Source organism: Oryctolagus cuniculus, chromosome 2, assembly GCF_051225735.1.
Source record: "Oryctolagus cuniculus isolate XC-2025 breed Fujian yellow rabbit chromosome 2, ASM5122573v1, whole genome shotgun sequence".
NCBI lineage: Eukaryota > Metazoa > Chordata > Mammalia > Lagomorpha > Leporidae > Oryctolagus > Oryctolagus cuniculus.
This window is the reverse complement of record NC_142868.1, coordinates 32,364,704-32,384,063: the sequence shown is the minus strand read 5'-3', so window position 1 is coordinate 32,384,063 and position 19,360 is coordinate 32,364,704. Positions and strand designations below refer to the sequence as shown.

Below are 19,360 nucleotides of genomic sequence, written 5' to 3'. Positions count from 1 at the left end.
ACGAGTTTGCTCAAAGACCACCAAGGTCACTATCATCCGCAGATGTCCAGAGAGCCAAGATGTCGAGAAATTTTACCTTTCACAGAGGCAGATGCGCAAAAAAGGCATCTCTTCACTGACGGAGGAAGTAATGACATTCTTATGTGCAGGCACGATGCTGATGCACAAAGTCCACGTGGTGAGAGCGTACCACCATGGAGTCGAATTTGCAACAAATTCATAAAATTAGAACTCTCTAAAAGTTTGTGCGTCACTATAAATTGGCAATGATGTGAGGAGGAAAGATAAAGAGGCAAACTGCAAAAATTAACACCAATGGCTTTACATAGTGTGGGGAAAAAAATGGAATGAAAATTTGACATATGGAAAAAATTGTGCCGTAGGTATTGACGATGGGCAGTCGCACAGGAGCGGTCTGTGGGAGCTGGTGGCTTTCATGATTGTTAACCGTACTTTCCAGTCCTGGAGGGTGATGAATAGCTGTGCTTTTTCTTTTGAGGGTGTGGCTCTCCTTGGGAAACACACTCACACTCATTTTCTATGTGGCGCTGCACTTTCTGAAATTCTTAGACTCCACGTACACTGACATCAATGTCTCCTGTTGAATCATCTCCACTTCGGTGCCATGCTTTTATGTTATTTTGGATGCATGGAAAGCCATTACACATGCACTCATGGACCACAGATATGTGGAGAAGCACAGGTGATGTTTTCGTCAGCTGGAAGGAGGGCACTAAAGACAGGAGGCGCATCATCGAGCAGGACTTTTCATTGTCGCTGCATCGCGTGGCCAAATCCTTTCTCCAGAATTTGGCTGTGGCTGTCTGGCCCTCTAGCATAGTCCCTTACTGCTCCCTGCCCCTTGGGAATTGTGGTTTTCAAGATTCCAACTTTTGCGATTATGATTTTCAGGATTTTAGATTTATGGGATTTTGATCTTTTGGGATCACGACATTCAGGACTGTGGTATTTGGGGTTGTGTCTCCTGGGATTATGACTGGCACCTCCTCAAAAGCTGTCCCCTGGCCAACACTCGAGGCTCTTCCCACTCTTTATCCACAGTAGCTCATTTGCTGACCCTGAGTCTCCTGTGTCTCAGATCCTGTCAGCACTATGGCACAGAAGGAGACAACAGCACAAAGTACCACAGGTGGCAGCTCTGAATACAGACATGCCTGGGTTTCAAACAGGAAGGGCAAAAATACTCACAGGTGCCTCTTACTGCCTCTGTGACCTCAGTCAAGGTCCTTAAAGTACCTAAGCCTCAGCTACCTCATCCGTAAAACAGACGTACTATATACCTGTGGTGTTGTGTTTTCAATGTATTTATTTGAAAGAGAGAGAGAGAGAGAAAGGAAAGAGAGAGAGAGAGAGAAGAAAAGAGAGATCTTCCATTCACTGGTTCACTCCTCAAATGACCATGATGGCCAGGACTGGGTTAGCCTGAAGCTAGGAGCTTCATCCAGGTGTCTCCCACAAGGGTGCCCAAGCACTTGGGTCATCTTCCATTGCTTTCCCAGGCGCATTAGCAGGGAGCTGAATCAGAAGTGGGGCAACTGGAATTTGAACCATTCCCATATGGGATGACAGCACTGCAGGCAGAGGCTTAACCTTCTATGCCATAGCACCTGCTCTGATGTTTGATACTGTTTGTCACCTTGGCTGGGGCTCCATGCCCAGACATGTGGTCAGACATTATTCTGAATGTCTTTACAAGAGTGTTTGGGATGAGATTAATATTCAAATTGGTGGACTTTGAGTGATGCTGATTTCTCTTCATAATGTCAGTGGGCTGGATCCAATCAGTTAAAGGCCTGAGCGGAACGCAAAGAACTACCACCACCACCACCCCAGGAAGAGGGAATCCTTTGAACTTCAACATCAGGCTCTCCAGGGTCCGGCTGACAGGCCACTTGCAGATTTGGTGACTTGCTAACAACTCTCACCACATGAGCCCCTTCCTTAAGGTAGATATGGGGCCACCACTGTGTCATAAAAGGTTAAGCCTCACCTGCAGTGCTGGCATCCCATATGAGTACCGGTTCAAGTCCCGGCTGCTCCACTTCCCATCCAGCTCCCTGCTAATGTACCTGAAAAGCAGCAGAGGATGGCTCAAGTCCTTAAGCTCCTGCATCCATGTGGGAGACCCGAATGAAGCTTCTGGCTCCTGATCGGCCTAGCTACAGGGTGTATGGCCATCTGGAGAGTGAACCAGAGGATGGACAATCTCTCTGTCTCTTCCTCTCGCTCTGTAACTGACTTTCAAATAAATCTTAAAAAAAAAAAAAGATAAATTTTCATTTTCTCTCTCTCTCTCTCTTTGATATATACATGAAAGTACTTCAGAAAGTTCATGGAAAATAGAATGAAAAAGTGTATTTCAATATAAAATGTTTTAAAATCCATGCGTAGTTTTCTCGTAATATAAGTACACACTTTCCAAGACCCCCCTGCATTTTGCCGTTGGTTCTGTTCCTCCAGGAGCCCTCAGTGAGTTCTGGCAGGGTTACATGAGATGAGTTTGGTAGAAGGCCAATCACCGTGTGCTTGGTAGATAAAAATCTCTCAGTAAACGGCAAACAAAAAGTGGGGGCCAAACGATTCTTCCTGGTTCCGTTTCTCCCTTGCTGACCTCCCCCTCCCCAAACCTAAGACTGGGCCTGTTTAAACTCAGCACTGCTCTCTCATGGGTCGCAGGTGGATGCAGGGTTCAGGTCTGGGCTGGGAGAGCATGGCATGCATGTCACACCTTCCTCAGTGTCACTGCGGGGTCCCTGCGGGTTTCAGAACGATGGCAGCCACCTTTAGTACCCAGAACTGTGAGCCCAAGGCTTCCAGGTGTTAGACCTACCTGGAGGGACAGAACACTGGACAAGAGATCCAAGTCCTAAACGCTCTCCACATATTTCAACTCAACTCTCTGGCAAAGCCACCATCAAGTCAAAGGTGAAAACTGTCGCAGTGTGCACTCAATCAACAGACCAGAATGCATTTTCTAGAAGGTGAGCAATTCTGTGTTCTTACTGCTCCCCTCAGCATCCGCTGCCACCCACCTGGACTCAGGAAACCTGGCCGCCAGACACAGCCTCTGCATCCTCACAGCTTCCACTCCCTGGCCTGGGCCCCGCCCCAGGAGGAGTGCGCATGCTCGGCTTCTGCCCTGATTGCTGTTTGCTTGTACAACCTGTGCTTTTCCAAACAGACCCCGGCTGCTGGGAAGTCATTGCTGTCCTGGATCTCCACCCCAGGCTGCCGTATTGTTTTCATTTCCTGTGCTTCTAACTTCCTTGTCATAATATTATCTTACATTCACGGTGCTGCTAGCTGGCAGGCAGGGTGACAGACCATCATGTGGCATCAGCCACAAGCGTTTCTCCCTACTTCACCCGTGGGCGCTCTGCGGCATGGTGTAGTAGCCCTCAGCAAGTGAGGAGAGAATGGCACAGGGACACTAGGCCTGCTGTATACCACCTGAGCGTCCTTCACCCTAAAATCTGAGACGCTCCAAAATCCAAAACTTTTCTGAGAACCAGCATGACCCCACAAGTGGAAAATTCTGTGTTAAGAAAACTTTGCTTCATGCACAAAACTATTAGAAAAATTGTATAAAATTACTTTCAGGTGATACGCATGGGCTGTATAACAAAACAGGAGTGAATTCTGTTTACAGACCTGGGTTTCAGGCCTGAAATAACTCATTAGGTATCTGCAAATATTCCAAAATCAAAAAAAGAAATTCAAAATCTGAAACACTTCTGATCTCAAGCATAAGGGATCCTCTAACTGTATTTTCTAGATAAGCTACTCCACATAGACGTTGGTTTATGAAGAATCCTGCGTGCCCAGGAAGTAATCAGGAACCAGCTTGCATGCCATACTGTGGTACGGACAGTGGATATAGAATGCCCAACTTCCCTGTCACCGGTATCCCCAGAGTCAAGTTAGTTATTCAAACCCCTGTGGCACATGGCCACAGTCCCACCCCACCGAGGACCCCTTCCCTGCCTGAGGGTAAGCTGCCCGCGCTGCTGCCTCCACACCAACCAGGAAGCCTCCTCCCAGCTATTGTCACAGCTCACAGCCTCCCTGTGGCACTCAGTATACGGCTACTCAGCGTGAAGGCCACAGTCCATATTTTACCCAAGACTCCGCTGACTATAAGGCTGCACTGGAGGCCGGCACTGTGGAGCAGTAGGTGAAGCATCCGCCTGTGGTTAAGCTGCCACCTGCAGTGCTGGCATCCCATATGGGCACCAGTTTGAGTCTCAGCTGCTCTATTTCTGATCCAGCTCTCAGCTAATGGTCTGGGAAAGCAGTGGAAGATGGCTTGGGCCCCTCCACCCACAAAGGAGACCCAGATGAAGCTCCTGGCTCCAGGCTTCAGATCAGCCCAGCTCTGGCTGTTGCAGCCATTTGGGGGAGTGAACCAGCATATGCAAGACCCCTCTCTCTCTCTCTTTCTCTCTCTCTTTCTCTCTCTCTGCCTCTCTATGTCTGTAACTCTGCCTCTCAGATAAATAAATAAATCTTAAAAAACAAAAGATTTCATTGATGTTAAAAATGGGGACAGATGGCTAATGGTGACTATAAAACATTATTCACTGAAAGATACATTTCAGAGATGTTAAAATATGAAAGGAAATTAATCTAAAATGAGTAAAAATAAACAGTTTGAATCTATTAGTGTTTTAGCAGCTAAATTATTTGCTTGTGGTTCAAGGCTTCCATCACTTTCTATTATGAATAACATTGACAACTACAATGATACCATTATGGTCTTAATTTTCCTTGTGTTTCGCACTTTATAGTGTAAGCAGAAAGATTCAACACTCAGATCTCTTCCTTCATCCACCCAAGAGAAATCCTGAAGCTGCCAATGAGGCCAAATTAATCTACACAGATAAAGACCGAGAACAAGGAGGAGTGTGTTCAGGGGAGAATTAAGCAATGCAGGACGGTTCAGGGTGGGTGGCAAAGACGACCTGGGAGTTGAGAAGCTGAGCGTACGACACGTTTGTGTGCAAGCAAAGGGGACTTCCTGCAAGTGCGTGCCATGTGCATCCAGTCTCGTCACTGCCCTTCAGGAGACACGCGGGAGGAGTGGGACTGCTTCGTAAGCACTTCCGGCTACTGAACTGTGCCTCTTCAGTACAATGCTATTTTGAGACTAAACCACTAGAGTTCAGGCTTTTGAGGGTTCTGTGAACACTGATGCCGTGCAGCGGGCAGGAGAAACATCATCACCTCTCACTACTGAGAAAGACAATGATCCTCAGAGATGTCAAGTGATTTTGCCAAGGGCTTCCCCGGGAAATAAACAAGAGATGGGGCTGGTGTTGTGGCACAGTGGGTTATGCTGTGGCATCCCATATGAGCATCAGTTTGACACCCAGCTGCTCCATTTCTGATCCAGCTCCCTGTTATACACCTGGGAAAGCAGTGGATGACAGTCCAAGTACTTGGGCCTCTGCCACCTGCAAGCAAGACCTGGATGGCGTTCCAATCTCCTGGTGTCAGCCTTGCTCATCCTTGGCTTTTGTGGACATCTGAGGAGTGAACTAGAGGAAGGAAGCGTTTCTCTCTCTCTCACACACACACACACACACACACACACACTCACACTCACAAACTCTACCTTTCAAATAAATAAATCTTTTTTTAAAAAAAAGTAACAGAGATAGGAATCAAATTTTACTGACTCCTAATTCATTGGTCTTTCTCTATGCTTCTGAAACAAAGTATTCAAAGCGTAAATTTTTTTTAAAGATTTACTTATCTTTTTGAAAGTCAGAGTTAACACAGAGAAGAGAGGAAGAGAGAGATCTTTCACCCACCTGTTCACTCCCCAGATGGCTGCAACAACTGGAGCTAAGCCAGGCCAAAGCCAGGTGCCAGGAGCTTTTTCCGCACCTCTTACATGGGTGGCATGGCCCAAGCACTTGGGCCATCTTCTGAGGCTTTCCATTAGCAGGGAGCTGGATCAGAAGTGGAACAGCTGAGACTTGAACTGGGACCCATATGAGATGCCAGCATCACAGGTGGTAGCTTTGCCCCCAGAAGCATAACTTTTAAAAATGCTAATATTGTGGGGCCGGCACTGCAGCATAGCAGGTAAAGCTGCCACCAGCAGTGCCAGCATCCCATATGGGCACCGGTTCAAGTCCCGGGTGCTCCATTTCCTATCCAGCTCTCTGCTATGGCTTGGGAAAGCAATAGAAAACGGCCGTACTTTGTGCGTCTGTGTGGGTGTGAAATCTTTACTTAGTATATACTAAGTTGATCTTCTGTATATAAAGATAGTTAAAAATGAATCTTAATGAAGAATGGGATGGGAGAGGGATTAGGAGATGGGATGGTTTGCATGGGGGGGTTGGTTATGGGGGGGGGGAACCGCTGTAATCCAAAAGTTGTATTTTCTAAATTTATATTTATTAAATAAAAATTTAAAAAAAAAAAGCGGCCCAAGTGCTTGGGCCCCTGCACCCACACGGGAGATCTAGAAGAAGCTCCTGGCTTTGGATCAGCCCAGCTTTGGCCATTGCGGCCATTTGTGGAGCAAATGAATGGATAGAAGACTTTTCTGTCTCTCCCTCTCTCTGTCTATAACTCTACCTCTCAAATACATAAAATCTTTAAAAAAATTTAAATGCTAATATTCACCAATTATTTACAGAGAAATATATAATTCTTCCTATATTCAAAATGGTAGAATGATTAGCATTATTTCCAAAATATAAAGGAACACCCCACTATAAGTGTCTCAAGTAAGTGTTTCATGTTGGAATCAAATGATCAACCAACTTTAATTGTTCAAAAAATGTATTTTATCTATATATTGCCCACCATCATACTTTAAAAAGTACAATTAAAAAGAGTATACTCAATTCCACTCCTTTTATGCAAGACAAATAAAAACATATCCACACCAAGACTTGTAGACAAATATTCATAGCAAGATTATTCACAATGGTCAAAAGGTAGAAACAATGCAGATGTCCACTAACTGATGGGTAAACAAAATGGGGTCTGTCTCCAAACAGTGGAACAATAGTCAGAAGTAAGAAACAGCTCAATACTGATATATGCTAAACTATAGATGCACCTCAGACTCATCAAGCCAAGCAAGAAAGAAGCCAGACATAAAAGACTAAACATAATGTGATACCAATTACAGAAAATATCAAGAAAAGGTAAATTAATACAGATAGGAAGCATATGTATAATTTCCTGGGGTTGAAAAAAGAGATTATTGCAAGTGGGCATGAGGGATCTTCCCGGGGTGATGGAAATATTCTTAAAACTGTTCATTTCCTTAAAAAAAAAATCACTGAATTGTACACTTAACACAGGTGGATTTTATGCCATGTGAATTATATCTCAATAAAGCTAATTTTAAGGGGTCAGCATTGCCAGCATCCCATATGGGTACCAGTTCCAGTCCCAGCTGCTCCACTTCTGATCCAGCTCTCTGCTATGGCCTGGGAAAGCAGTAGAAGATGGCCCAAGTCTTTGGGCCCCTGCACCCATGTGGGAGACCCGAAAGAAGCTCCTGGCTTCAGATTGGCACAACTGCAGCCATTGCAACCATTTGGGGAGTGAACCAGCGGATGAAAGACCTCTCCCTCTCTCTCTCTCTCTACCTCTCCTTCTCTCTCTGTGTAACTCTGCCTTTCAAATAAATAAATCTTTAAAAATAAAATAAAATAAAGCCTATTTTTAAAAGAAAAAAGGGTAAGAAGAATTAGAAGTACATGATTCTGGTGAACCCTAAAGAGATAATTAGACAGGAGAAAGGGAAGAAACTGGCTTGTGTGGATGGAAGGGTATATTGTTGGTAGTGTAGATGGATGGTTGCTAAAAAAAGGCAAAGGATGCTGTGGCTATGCAATCACTGACAGTCAAGAAAACAGGAGGAAGAGCGATTCACAGAAAGGTAAAGCATTGAGTGCTAGACTAAATGACTAACATTACGTTTTTGTTTTTTTGTTTTTTGTTTTTGTTTTTTTTGACAGGCAGAGTGGACAGTGAGAGAGAGAGAGACAGAGAGAAAGGTCTTCTTTTGCCGTTGGTTCACCCTCCAGTGGCTCCCAAGGCCGGCGCACCGCGCTGATCTGAAGCCAGGAGCCAGCTGCTTTTCCTGGTCTCCCATGGGGTGCAGGGGCCAAGCACTTGGGTCATCCTCCACTGCACTCCCGGGCCACAGCAGAGAGCTGGCCTGGAAGAGGGGCAACCGGGAGAGAATCCGGCGCCCCGACTGGGACTAGAACCCTGTGTGCCGGCACCGCTAGGTGGAGGATTAGCCTATTGAGCCGCGGCGCCGGCCTAACATTACGTTTTAATATTCAATAATGGGAAACAAGAGGTTGAAAACTTGCAGAATCCACTGTCGGAACCTAACCTGTAAATAAGACAAGGATATGTAATATCTGACCACCATGCTTTGCTGACTCCCCACAGCACTCTAGACAAAATCCCTAACATAGGAAACATTGAGTAAATTATTACCTAGTCGTGTGCAAAGTAAATTAGTCAGTTCTGCAACCTATTGTCCCAGATGAGTTCATTTCTTGCCTTAGGTAAAAGCTTGTTATTGGTAAATAGCTTAAAATACATTACTTTGAAAATATTTACTTCATTTTTACCTTTATGATATATAAAATAATGCCTTGCTTAAAGCAACGTTTTAGGATGTCAAGTGAATAAATGCCTATTGATGAAAACTTCAAAAAGCAGCAGCTGGTTCTGGTAAAGATTCAGACAAATAGAAGAGAGTATTGAATTCTAGGAAAATAGATTTCTTGTATCACCCAGAAGTCAGAGGGACTCTGAAAAGACCATTGTAACATTCAGAAAGAGACTCAGAGGTACGTCCTCTCTACAATTCCTGCACCTTCCTCTCCCCCGCCCTTCTTCCTTGTCTTTCCAGCAAACCCAAGAACTAAAGAAAAGGAAGTGGGGTGCTCAATCCATCTGCTGCCTGACTTGTGGCTCTAAGAAAGTATGTCCACATGATGTTCCAGCTTCCTGACATATTAGAATTATTATTTTCTGTAATTTTAGAAGGTGTGGAAGAACAAACATGGCTAACTGTGTGCTTTGACCTCCTGAATAAAAAGCCACCCAAGTCTTCTGGATTACCAAAGCCAGAATTTAGATCCAGAAAGGACGAGAGTATGCCGACGGTAGAGAGCGTACACCACCCGTGACTTCCCAGCTCAGAAAATGAGCTGCAGTCTACTAAGATCCACTTGCCAGGCATTATGCCAGTATTCTCACAAGCATCAGCGCATGTCATCATCATTACTATCCACCAAGATTTGTACCATTAATTTCCCCATTTTCAAAGAAACTGAGGCTTACTGAGGTTTTGATTCCTTGCCCAAGGGCATCCAACTAAAGAGAAGTGGGGAGAGGAAGAGGGAGGAGGGCAGGGCCAGGTCAAAACCAGGAGCTTCCTCCGGGTCTCCCATGTGGGTAACAGGGGTCCAAGCACTTGGGCCATCTTTTGCTGGTTTCCCAGGCACATTAGCCGGGAGCTGGATCAGAAGTGGAACAGCCAGGACATGAACCAGCACTCACATGGAATGCTGAAGTTGCAGGCAGCAGCTTAACCCACTAAGCCACAGCACTGGCCCCAGGCAGAGGTCTGAAGGTCATGCCTTTAGAACTAAGCCACAGGTGCCCCAGAATCAGACCAGGAATTGATAGCTTTATGAGAGTGGGCTCCAAGTTCATATTCTTGTCCTCCTCCAGCAGAATGAATCTGTCAACATCAGCTCTGTTGAAGAGTGAGGCAGTGCAATGCGCTGCCATCACAGGTCTGGGAACCGGGGGAGAGATGCTGAGAGCCCCTCCGCTGGTAGCTGGTACATTAAAAGAAAAAAAGTTTCTATTAATTCTATCTTGCTTAATGTGGCCCATTGCAAAGAACACAGAATTTGGAATCAGAAAAACTAGAATTTAAGCTGGGGCTCTGCAGTACAATGTTGTGGGATCTTGGGGAATTTAATTAAGCCCTGAACTTAATTATGTAGTCAATCCTGTCACATGGAAGTGTTTGGAGACTTACATAGAGGAGGGTTCCATAAGGTGATTGATAAAATATATACGAATACGTATGCATTATTATTTTATTAGCTTATCCCTTTGTGTATACAAGTCATCAATTTTATAAACCTGTATCTTAACCTGAGTTATTCAAAGACAGGGGGTGGTGGCTAGAAAAAAAGAATAATAGAGGGAGAGAAATGAGGAGGGAGGGAGGAAAGGAAGGAGCAGAGAGAAGCCTAGAGCAGGCCCTGGTTGCAGACAAAGGTCTATTGTTCACCCCTGGCAGCCTCCTGCTGGCTGCCATTAATCAGCACATCTGATTAATAACAGCTTAATTTTTTAACCAGTCAAGCACCAACCTATCTATCCTCAATTACCCTACATTTCTCAACCTTCTACAATTAGAGATTCTCCCCTGGTGACCCTCCCTGGATCCAGCAGTCCAATGTTTTAACCAAGGAAATCAGGTTTTCTGGGCCAAGCTCATCCCTACTGAGTTCACACTTTCCCCTGGATCACCTTAAAAATGCCCACAAGACACTTTTTCTGAACTTTTTCTAGAATATTCCCAGGAAGGTGCCCTGCTGAGGGAGGAGCCTGTTGGCATGCCACACTGGTAAAGGGAGCAGGGGGGCAGGCACCAGACTTTGACAGTGCACACAAGAGGTGTGGGTGAGCAGCAGGAATCCGTGGGCATTCATGCAAGGAGCTCCCATGCTCTCTGTGAGAGGATCCAAATCAAAGGCCTAAGGTATAGGCAAGCTGAGAGTTCAAACAGTCAAACATTGAAGAGCAGCACAACCACAGACATGAAACTAAGACTGGAGGCCAAGGGGGTGGCTGGAAATTACCCGTGAGGGCTGAGGGACTAGCAGCAAGACATTCAGATGATTCCAGCCATCCATCACCCACGTGATTTATCAGCCCAGCCACAGACAGGATGGTGGCTTTTCCCCTAGAGCATTTTCACAAAGTACCCACCCTTGACACAAAAAGGAACTTCAGCTCATATCATTTCAGGAAGCCATACCTTCCACTTCCTGAAAATTCACCCATTTGTGTGTGTAGTCTCCTGGCATCTTCCTTCTCATCCTCTGCTTTTGAAACATTACTGGCAGCCCAGCCAGTGCCGCGGCTCACTAGGCTAATCCTCCGCCTTGCGGCGCCGGCACACTGGGTTCTAGCCCCAGTAGGGGCGCCGGATTCCGTCCCGGTTGCCCCTCTTCCCGGCCAGCTCTCTGCTGTGGCCAGGGAGTGCAGTGGAGGATGGCCCAAGTGCTTGGGCCCTGCACCCCATGGGAGACCAGGAAAAGCACCTGGCTCCTGCCATCGCATCAGCGTGGTGCGCCGGCCGCAGCGGCCATTGGAGGGTAAACCAACAGCAAAAGGAAGACCTTTCTCTCTGTCTCTCTCTCTCACTGTCCACTCTGCCTGTCAAAAAAAAAAAAAAAAAAAAAGAAAGAAAAAAGAAAAAGAAAAAGAAACATTACTGGTAGCCCTTCCGGCATCCCAGCTGCCAGTTCTTTCAGGGTTAGGAAGAGGGGCTTTGGCGCCAGAGTTGGGTGAATGTCTCTGGTAACCCATTGACTTCAGTGGAACCTTGGCTACCTAACAACTTTGAGCTCAGATTTTCTCATTGAAAAATGGAGATAACAACAGTCTTGCCTCATAGGATTGTTGCAGTGTGTGTAAAGCATGTGGCCCAGTGCCCACACACCATGCACACTCCACATCCATATCTAAGGTTTACTGCACGGTTATTCTCATTTGCTCACTTATCCCAGGATCAATATCCTTTGCCATGTGACTCTGCAGTTCTTCCTACTGGAGATGCAGCGTATGTCCCATCCCACTGCTCTTGGGCCTGGTGGCTTGAGACTTGCTCCAGTCCGCCTAATGTGAGTAGAAGGAACAATGTGCCCCTCCAATGAATAAGCCCTATGTATTAGGCACTTCTGCTCATCCCATAGTGCTTCTGCCATTGCCAAGAGAAGGACATGGCCCAGGAGGGCTACTGGTTCCAGAATGATGAAAGATTCAAGGGGCAGACCTTGACCCAATCCACAGCTCAGCCAAGCCCCACAAACATGCGAACAAGAAATAAGTGTTTATTGCTGTATACCACAGACTATTTCAATGAGCTCAAGTGCCATTATTGTGATAATCTATACTTATCTTGCCCAGGGCTTGGATATTTCAGCTTATTTAAAGTAGTTAAATGGGCTCACTTTTCCTTTCCTACAGTCCCCAACAAGCCTCAGTGTAATGGAAAGAGTATGGGTTTTGGAAGTGGAAAGCCATAATTCATACATGGCTTCTACATCTTACCAGCGAGTAGCTTGAGGCAAGTCACTTGAGTCTGCTGTGGTTTGAATACCTCCAAGACTCCTGCTGCAGTCTACTTGCCGTTGTATCCATGGGGCGAGGTGGGATCTTTAAGAAGTGGTTATGTCAGGAGGGCTCTGTCCTCATGAACAGATGAATGGATGCTATTGTGGCGGGAGGGAGAGAGCTCTTGAGAAAATGGCCCCTGGCACCCCTCGCTGTCTCACAACGCCAGCTTACTCCTCTGCCCCTTAAGGACGCAGCATGGAGGCCCTCACCAGATCCCTGCAGGCACCATGCGTGTGGACTTCCCTGCCTCCTCTGCCTCCCCGAACTGTGAGCCAAATGCACTCTACTGTTCACAAATTACTCAATGTGTGGCGTTCCCTCACAGGCGCGGTGAGCACACGGAGTCTCGGTTCCTCGTCTCTTAAGGGGAGTGAGAACGCCAGTTCCTGTCAGTGGGAGGGCCAGCTGGCACGGTGCCTGTCACACGTGTGGCCCCAGAAGGGGGAGCTGTTCTCCCCTTTCTCCAGCAGTCCGTTATTCTTCCTGCAGCATGCAGCACCTCATCTCCCGATCTCTGCCGGGCAGGCAGAGTGAAGAGAGCTCACAAGGGCCGAGGCATTTGGCTTCTTCTCAGACTTCATTCCCTCATTCACACTTCCATGGCGACTGGCATCTTCTGGACCTTGCCCTCGCTCTTAGAATCCGGTGGGCAATAAAGCAATGAAGTCACAAGTCTCGACTTTGGGAAGGCAACGCAGATAGTGAATAAAAGGAAAATAAGTAAACTAGATCCCTCTAAACAGTGACAAATGCTAGGAAATAAATGCAGAAAGCGGAAGGGAGAGAGGGACACAGGGGTGGGCTAGTGGTCAGGGAAGTTGTCTTTGAGGCAACGACACTGTTTTCCAAACAGAGGGGATGCTCCTCTCCAGTCCCTCTCGCTCCACACCTACCCGTAGGAAGTCTTCCTGTGTTTAACATCTCAACAAGTTACAGGGTTTTCTGGGGGAGTGGCTCACAAATGGGGTCTTAACCACCTGCCACTCAGCACAGACCTGAGCAGTTCTCAAGTCTTGCTTGACCCTGTGGTCCTCCCTCTGTTCCTATCTGGATTCTGTAAGTTATGCTGGGCAGCCACCTCCCTGTTTAGATGCCACTTCCTTTTCTTCCTTTCAGGAACCGTTTCCAGTTTCATACACAGCAGAGGAAGCACTCTTGGTGCCTCCCACCATCTTCCTGTAAAAATCCTTGCATCTGTCTCATCCCTACAGATCTCCACACAGGCTTCTCTGAAGCCTACAGTTTTTAACTCTGCTCCAAGTCCCCAGGTCCGCTCTTAAGAACTTGTTACAGGAGAAGATTACCTTACCTGTCCCAGCCCATCTCAACTTCAGTCTTCCTGGTGGGCCAGAGCAGAGCTCACACAAGACTGTCTCCCTCCTGATAGATGACGTTGCTGGGAACACATGCCAATAACTTATCACATGCTTCCCTTGCCTTCAGCAACATGAAGTGCCTGCAGTAGCTAGAGTGGACTAGTGATTCTCAAAATGTATTGCTCTTATAATTGACTATAATGACTTATCAAGAATACCGATTCTGATTTAGTAGCTTCAAGGCCAGGCCCAAGATTCTACATTTCAAACCAGCTCCTGGGGCAACTGGTGTTGCTGATCTGCAGAGTGTGGTCTGAACAGACAGTTGCAAGCTTGCATCATGATTGTGGCATACCTGGAGGCGGGACCTGCTATGGATGTGAAGACAACATCTCCTGTCTACCTCTTGGCACTTCTATCTGGAAGGAAGTCTGGGGCATGGTCCACAGCTGTCCTCGTATCCCCTCTCTTCTATGTTCTGCCTCGCTTTCAGGGTCTCCCTCCATGAATTTGTTCCCTTCTATGTTTGCTCTCTATAATCACGTCAACTTTCCCATTTTCACCTGGACTTGCTATTCCAATATGTTAATTTAGGGTATAGAACACAAAATCTTACTTCTGAGCTACAAGATGATGGCAGATAAGAATCTAGTAGGACAGAAAAGAATGAAACAGAAGACCTGCCATTGTGGTTCAGAGAGCGCAAATCTACACCTGCCCCTTAAAAGAGACAAATGCACAGGTAAAATCCAAAAACTACAAAGAGAAATAATTTACACAACATGTACAGACAAATAGCAGTGAGGAAAGTGCTCAGTAATTTTTGGGAATTAAAAAAGAAAAAAGATGATGAAAAGTACTCATTCAACCATCCATCCACCCACCCATCCAATTCAACTAGTTCCTGCTGAGCATCTACTCCATGCCAGGAGCTGGGTATAGATGTGGCTAGAACAACAGAACCCATCCATTTCCTAATGGAGCTGACATATTGGGAAGAAAGACACTAAACAAGAGAGAAGGGAAAGAAGTGGTCACCAACAGTAACTGTTTATGAAGGAAGCAAGGTGCAGTAATCAAGAATGAAGGTGGTTGAGGTCGGCGCTGTGGCACAGCGGGTTAAAGCCCTGGCCTGAAGCGCCGGCATCCCATATGGGCGCCGGTTCTAGTCCTGGCTGCTCCTCTTCCAATCCAGCTCTCTGCTGTGGCCTGGGATAGCAGTAGGAGATGGTCCAAGTCCTTGGGCCCCTGTACTTGTGTTGGAGACCTGGAAGAAGCTTCTGGCTCCTGGCTTTGGTTCGGCGCAGCTCCGGCCCTTGCGGGCATCTGGGGAGTGAACCAGCAGATGGAAGACCTCTCTCTCTCTCTGAACTCTGCCTCTCAAATAAATAAATCTTTAAAAAAAAAAAATTGGAGATGCTGAACACAAACTAACCATAGGGACTGGCAGCTAGTAGGGTTTGGTAAAAATGGAAGACGTATCGTTAGTAGTGCCATTTTCATTGTTCCCCTATGGAATTTCAAAAAAGACTACATACAGCATGGCACTTAGGACACAGAGGTCAGTTTATCCTGAGGTTCTCAGACACAGAACTATGGTGTTCTCACTGGGGAGGGGTGTCAGAAAGGTGTGGGCAGGGCTTCCTCCAAGTCAGGTTGAGACCATGTCCAGGCACTCCGCCCCTATGCGTCTGCACCCCCTCTCTGCACCTGTCTGCTTCTCAGAGGGTGACTCGTCCAAATCCCACTGCTTTCCTGTGGGCTGACACAAGTAACTACCTGTTATAAACCACACTACCGCTGGAGGGGCACCAAAGCACTGATCAGTCTCCTAAAGCAACGGCATTTACCAGGCACACACGGCGAAGCTAGAATTAACACTACTTAGAAAAGCACTCCTGGCTGGCGCCGCAGCTCACTAGGCTAATCCTCTGCCTGCAGCGCTGGCACACCGAGTTCTAGTCCCGGTTGGGGTGCCGGTTCTGTCCCGGTTGCTTCTCTTCCAGGCCAGCTCTCTGCTATGGGCCGGGAGGGAAGTGGAGGATGGCCCAGGTCCTTGGGCCCTGCACCCACATGGGAGACCAGGAGAAACACCTGGCTCCTGGCTTCGGATCAGCGTGGTGCGCTGTCCGCAGCGGCCATTGGGGGGTGAACCAACGGAAAAAGGAAGCCCTTTCTCTCTGTCTCTCTCTCTCACTGTCCACTCTGCCTGTCAAGAAAAAAAAAAAAAAAAAAAAAAAAAAGCACTCCCCATAGGCATCCCTGCAGGCTGCTGGGGCAGCTCGCTCTTTGGCCTGCCTTAAGAACAAAGGCTGGAAGGGATCTGCTTCCCAAAGAGACGCCACCATATATGTGCACTCACAGCAAACAGGCCAACTTAATTACTTCTGTATGCAGGAATAAGTGGGCCAGTATAATTCTCTTCAGCACATCAGTTCCTAAGCATTCATTCATTCATTGAAACCTTGTTTATTGGCCATGTTTTATGTCCTAGATGCTGAGAAAGACATAAATACTGATCAAGCATTGAAGCCACTTCTATCTGCTCAAGTTCTAGTATTAGAGCAGATAAATAGAAGGCAGGGTGGCTGTGGGGTAGGGGACAGTTATTTCTCCATAGGTTCCACATTTGTAGCTTCAATCATGGATCAAAAATATTTGAGGGGCTGGTGCTGTGGCTCAGCAGGCTAAGGCCCTGGCCTGAAGTGCTGGTATCCCAAATGGGATGCACCAATTCTAGTCCCAGCTGCTCCACTTCCAATCCAGCTCCCTAGTAATGTGCCTGGGAAAGTAGCAGAAGATGCTTGTACCCCTGCAGCCACACAGGAGACCCAGAAAAAGCTCCTGGCTTCAGCCTGGCTCAGTCCTGGCTATTGTGGCCATTCGGGGAGTGAACCAGCAGATGAAAGATCTCTCTCTCTGTCTCCAATCCTCCCTATACCTTTCTTTTTTAAAAGATTTATTTATTTATTTGAAAGAGTTACAGAGAGGAGAGGCAGAGAGAGAGAGAGAGAGAGAGAGAGAGAGAGAGGTCTTCCATCCACTGGTTCACTCCCCAGTTGGCCACAATGGCCAGAGCTGCACCAATCCAAAGCCAGGAGCTTCCTCTGGGTCTCCCATATGGGTGCAGGAGCCCAAGGACTTGGGCCATCTTTCACTGCTCTCCCAGGCCATAGCAGAGAGTTGGATCAGAAGTGGAGGAGCCAGGTCTCAAACTGGCGCCCATATGGGATGCCAGCACTTCAGGCCAGGGTGTTAACCTGCTGCGCCATAGCGCCAGCCCCTCTATACCTTTCAAATAAATAAATCTTTTAAAAATATTTGAGGGGGGGGAAGCCATTGTAACACATGAGTCGTACTTTGGAAATTTATATTCATTAAATAAAAGATTAAAAAAAAATATTTGAAAAAATTTCATCTTTATGAACACAATTTTTTCTCATCATCATTCCATAGCAATACAGTGCAGCTAGTTATGCAAAATGTTTATCGCATTAAGCATCATAAATAATCTAGATGATTGGAAGGTGTGGAACATTTGTGTGGATTATATGCAAATACTATACCAAGGAACTGAGCCTCTGCACCCTTTAGCATCCATGGGGGTCTGTGGGGAGCAACTCGGACTAGACTAAGTTACTGGAATTAAGACTTATTCTATGCATCTGCTCTCCCACAATATGGCGCTGGGAGAGGAGAAAACAGCTTCTACGCAGCTGCCTCTTGCCAACCTGAGTGATGACCTCCAGGAGCTGATCCTGCTCCTGATTGGAGGAGAGCAGCGTACTCGGCGTGTGGGCAGCCGAGTTGGGATTGGTGGAAGAGGACTATAAAGGAGGAGAGAGACAACATGCACCAGGAACATCTAAGGGGAACACCTGTGCAGCCCCCGAGAGAGCCGGCCGGTGGTGTGCCGCTCCCCCGCGGAAGTGGGGAATGTGGCAGGGGGAACCACCCTTCCACGGAGGTGGAAGGGTCGGTAGCCAACCCGGGAAGAACCAGCAGCAAACCCGGGGAGGGCCGAGCAGACAAAAGAACAGCGCAGGGTCCTGTGTCGTTCCTCCACGAAGACAGGGAGCGACAGGGGTCCTGCAGCAGCCAATCTCCAGTAGTACTTTATATATTTGTGCATTTATGTTACATATACACATACACACATGTACCTGTGATTTGTAAAAACTCAGGGAGAAAGGAGCATGTAGCCTTGTGGTTATGTGATGCCCATATCCTGTTTGATTCTCAGCTCTAGCTCCTGACCTCATCCTCCTGCCAGTGCACCAGCCACCTACATGGGAGGCTCACACTGTGTACCTTCCTGCCTCTTGGCTTCAGACCCGGCCCAGTCCCAGCCATTTCAGGCATCTGAGAAATGAACTGGCAGACAGAGGAGCTCTTTCTTACAAATAATTAGATCTTATAAATCCATAAAATAAGGAATTAAAGATTCTTATTTTGGTGCAAAATTTTTCAAATTCATAATGTTTCACAATCCAGATTTCCCATCCACCTGCTGAAGTACTCACGTGTGTACATGCACATGAACACGAGGCATAAGGCAGTAATGCCAAGGGAAAGGTTCCAATAAAGCAGTGGGGCGGCTGGGGAGGGGCCCAACACTGCAGCCGAGGCCAGCTCTGACCTCCCTACTTAACACCACAACCTGCTCCACTCCCACACCCCCAGGCCCCTTGGCTTGCTTTGCTTTTATTCACGGCACTTACATGCCACATATAATTCATCTGTTGTTTATCTGTCGCCCTTGCTAGAATGTAATCTCTCTCTACAAGGAAAGGATTTTTCTCAACTTTGCTTTGTCCCAAGTATAGACACTAATGTAGTCACATCACTGTATACATTTCCCTCAAGGTCAGGAGCAAAACAGGGGTGATGATAGCCATCCATCCATCTAGCCATTCATGTCCCCAGCATTTACTGAGCACCTACTATGTGCCAAGCATTGTCCTTGGAGATGTCAAGAAGATCTTGTTGAGAGAGATCTTTCATCTGCAGGTTCACTCTCTAAATGACTCCAAGGGTGGATGCTTGCCCGTCCAAAGCCAGGACATGGAATTCCATCTGGGTCTCCCAAAGGGCCCAAGCACTCGGCCCATCATCTGCTGCCCTCCCAGCTGCATTAGTTGGAAGCTCGGTCAGAAGCGGAGCAGCCAGGACTGGAAGGGCCAGTCTGATATGAGATGCCACCATCACAAGCAGAGGCTTAACCCCACTGCACACAACACTGGCCCCGTGTTTCACTTTTAAATAACTCTCTTTAGGTACAAATCTAAGACTCCTTCAAAGCCAAATAAACCAGACTCAGTCTGAGAGGCAGAAAGCCAGACAGTAGGAAATCTCAGAGTACTCTCTTCTTATGAGCCAGGTTTTCTTCCTGCTTCATGTTTTGCCTGTTTTCATGACACAGCGGAAGGGGCTCACCCATGCAGACATACAGCAGACACACTTGGGCGGTCTCCAGCTTCTCACAGATTATCCCAGACAAAGAGAAGGCCAGGTGGGGCAGACACATCCACCTTGCTCTTCGGTTACCTGCCCCCTTGAGTGGGAGAGGGATTGTTTGGTTATGCCGTGTGCTCCTGGAA

At 47.1% G+C, this 19,360-nt stretch overlaps 1 protein-coding gene across 19 annotated transcripts in view; it reads right to left on the bottom strand.

Moving 5' to 3' along the window:
* Positions 1-19,360, bottom strand: part of LOC149127717 (uncharacterized) — a 203,802-nt gene that overhangs the window by 162,011 nt on the left and 22,431 nt on the right. The window contains exon 5 of one of the 19 annotated variants that reach the window (XR_016228783.1): positions 2,012-2,090. The exons of the other annotated variants lie outside the window; for them this stretch is intronic. The gene's annotated coding sequence lies outside the window, so the exon portion shown is untranslated. Of the gene's footprint in view, positions 1-2,011; positions 2,091-19,360 lie in introns of those variants that run through there. 19 annotated transcript variants of the gene reach the window in all.